Below are 3,563 nucleotides of genomic sequence, written 5' to 3'. Positions count from 1 at the left end.
GACATCAGCCTGCAGAGTGATGTCGGTTGTTGTGCATACTGCTCTGTTAATTACTGTGTTTGTGACCCTGTGAGAGAGAGAGAGAAGTATGCTGTCAAACAGAAGCCTTTCCCATGTCTGGTTTCAAACAAGCATGGGGCAGAGAGGATTTACAGGAATTGGAGGAGAGGTGAAGAAACAAGTGCTTTACAAGAAGTGACTGCCAAGGAAATGACGAAGATGTGTTTCCTGTGTGCGTGTGTGCGTGTGCTTAGGTGTGTGTGTGTGGGGGGGGGGGTGGGGGGGTGGGGGTGCATGCTCTGATGGGTATTGCTCATTCACTCTGAAGCACAGCTGCTTTCACTTACAGTGGAATGAACTAAATACACCCTCTTCAGATTACTTTATGTAAAAGAATGTTTCTAAAAAAAAAATTATATTTGAGCTGCACCCGTAAGAGTTTTGTGCAGCTGATGTCAAACTTTTCTAACATGACAGCATTTATTGTAAGTCATTGCATTCGTTTGCCATGGTGGTCTGAAAACAATTCCTGAATGAAAATAAGAATTTGCTTTCCAGCAACAATTACCAACACATTTGTATGCTTCATTTTTGTATCTCTTTCTTTCAAACAAATCCCACGTCCAAAATACACCCAACTGAAATTTCCACTTGTCATCTTGGATAGAAATCTTCAGTGTTACTCAACACCCTCAAGGGTAAGCAATTCATTTACTCATTCATGCAGGTGACCTTTACTGTGCTGAATTTCAAGCAGACAAAGCATATATTCTTACGACTGGAGCTGCTAATAAAATACTGAGCAGAGACGTCAGAACATCTCAACATGTCATCAAAATCGCCAGCCATACTACGGGCATCACAGAGGGTGTTTTCTACGCCAAATAACCAGAAACTTCTAGTTTTTGTCAGGGATTTTCTGGAAAAATTAAACCATGTGAAACTTATATTAAGCTCACAGTAGCTTGCAAAATCAAATAGCTCTACTTCAATTATTTTTTTTTGTTATGCATTTTTAAAGTTCGGCCATCAAAGCCAAATTTCCTCATTTTTACAGCCACATTTTTCATATCTAGACATTATTTGGCCTTAAGTTAAAAAACAACAGATCTTGATAAATGTAGCTTTGGAGCTGGAAACCATACTATTTACAATATTTTGACTCTAAATCTTCCCAAGTGCTAGCAAAAAAATTCTAAACAAAATAGCACACTTTTGTTCTTTTCACTCATGTTTTAATACATTCAGTGGTTGTAGTTCATGTGACTCTATTTGTACCATGTTGACTGACTTTTGAAATATACACACACACACACACACACACACACACACACACATATATATACATACTCTGTTCGTTGCATATATTTATTCCATTTTTTATGCATCTGTATTCATCTTAGTGCATTAACTTTCTATACATATTTCCATACATATTCTATACATATTTTTCAAACTCAATGTCTGTCATCATCAACTGTTAGCATTAGAAAACAATAAAACAAGCATGGACTAATTCCACCTGAACAGGTTTAAGCAGAGTTTTTTCAAAATGGATTGCAACATACCCATAAGTACATAAAAGAGTTGAGCAATCTGATGCGATATCAAAATCACGGAATCCTGCTCTACTGGAAAACACCTACGAGAAAAAGCCATCTGTCAAAATATGGCAACGGAAAATTTGATCTTTTGAGTTTGGTTGAGTTGGGAACAGATAAGTTACAAATTTCACCTCAATCCAGTGAAAAGTCAAAAATTCATAACTGAAAAAGTGTTGAAAGTATATTTCTAGGATTTTCCTATGAGCTTAATAGAAGCTTTTACATTAATTAGTTTGAGAAAAGTCATTACACGAACTGGAAAAAGAACTCTGTGAAGAAAGAAAGAAAGAAAGAAAGAAAGAAAGAAAGAAAGAAAGAAAGAAAGAAAGAAAGATGTCCTGAGACAGCTAGAATACTTCTTTCAGTAAGAATTCTTCTCTATGTCAGCATGTACACATGTATATGACTGTCACATATGCATGCATCAGTTGTGTGTTTTTAAGCAGAGCATGCATGTCTGCCTGTATGTATACATGTATCTGTATTTCTTTTTAAACATACATATCAGTGTATCTGTGCGCCTGTGTGTTTACCCATTGATCCAGTCTCTGTGTCAGACTGGACACAGTCTCAAATTGATCTCCTTCATCCTATTCCTTGTGTAAGAGCATTAAGCCGGCTTGTTGACCCCAGAATGTCCCTCATTGTTATCTCCTGGCCTGATACCTGTAACTTTTTGACTTTAGGAAAATGATGTACTCCTTTTTATTGAATAGATCCCGGATAGCATTTGTTATTGATCCATTCAAAGGGCTGCAAATTGACGCATTTGTCACTCTGGTGACGCACAAAGAAGACTTTAGAAAGTTCCAGCCATACAAGTGGAGATATTTGGAAATGAGATTCTCAGCTTACAAACAGGATTACTGATTCAGCAATTCAGTGTGTACACATTATTTAGATCCACTGAGAAGCCAGGTGTGGTAGAGTGAGTTGTCCTCTAATCTCAAGGTTGGTGGTTTCATCCACTGTTATAATAAACAGGCAACTGCATGATTCTGTTGGAGGATTAATGCAGAGATAATAACCAACACTGGAAACTGATCATTAATAAGCTGTCAATACTGCAATCAGAGTTTGCTTTCTGATAAAATCTTCTGAGATTTATCCTTCGAGGGTGGCGACTGTTTAGATAAAAACCTAAAATGATAGATGCAGGGAGCAAGATTACGGAGTTTGTGTCTGAGCCACTTCAAACCTTTAATGTAAAAAACTAATTACATTAGCAGGATGAGTAGTTATCTGCAACTGAAGCAACAAGCCATTTATTATCACAAATTACTGATATAGCATGACCCCAGAGACTTCTAATGACAGCCTTGTTCCAAATATGTGTTCACTACAGACCACATCCATTTCTGCATCTGTACTACAAACTTCCCTGTTTAAGTGGCCAAAAAACTGTTAAGTCGGTTCCTCTTTTACGGTGCTCAGAGGAAACCAGACACGTGGGAGAGTGTGAGAGTTACGAGTGGAGGAAGCAAAACGTGAATTAAACATCCGACATTCAAAGTAGCTTACAGCCCAGAAACACTTTGCTGAGTCTGTACAAAAAAGGTGTGAAAACAACCAAGAGATACATGCAATATTATTTCTTGAATAAAACCATAAGCTGCATTAGTTGCTATGGATTCAAAGTGTACAGACTATAATTACCATACTTTTATTTCGACCATCCTATTATCATTATTATCAGATCAGTGTATCTTTTAATAACTAAAGGCATGTTACTTTAAGTATCAAAACTGAACATGCTAATATTAACGAAAGGCCTCTCTGACTGTCTTACTGTTGCATAATATATAAATGCTTTTATGGATGCATTTAAATGCTAGAATTTGCATGTAGCAGCAGTTCAAGGTTGTAACTGGTTAAGGTGCAGCTGCATTTGACTGCTGTAGACATTGCTACTTTCATGCACTGTGTAGTAACATATTGCATTTTATATCCTGAGCTTCT

This window comes from Amphiprion ocellaris, chromosome 9 (genome assembly GCF_022539595.1).
Source record: "Amphiprion ocellaris isolate individual 3 ecotype Okinawa chromosome 9, ASM2253959v1, whole genome shotgun sequence".
NCBI lineage: Eukaryota > Metazoa > Chordata > Actinopteri > Pomacentridae > Amphiprion > Amphiprion ocellaris.
The sequence above is the reverse complement of the archived record's forward strand: the minus strand, read 5'-3'. Positions refer to the sequence as shown.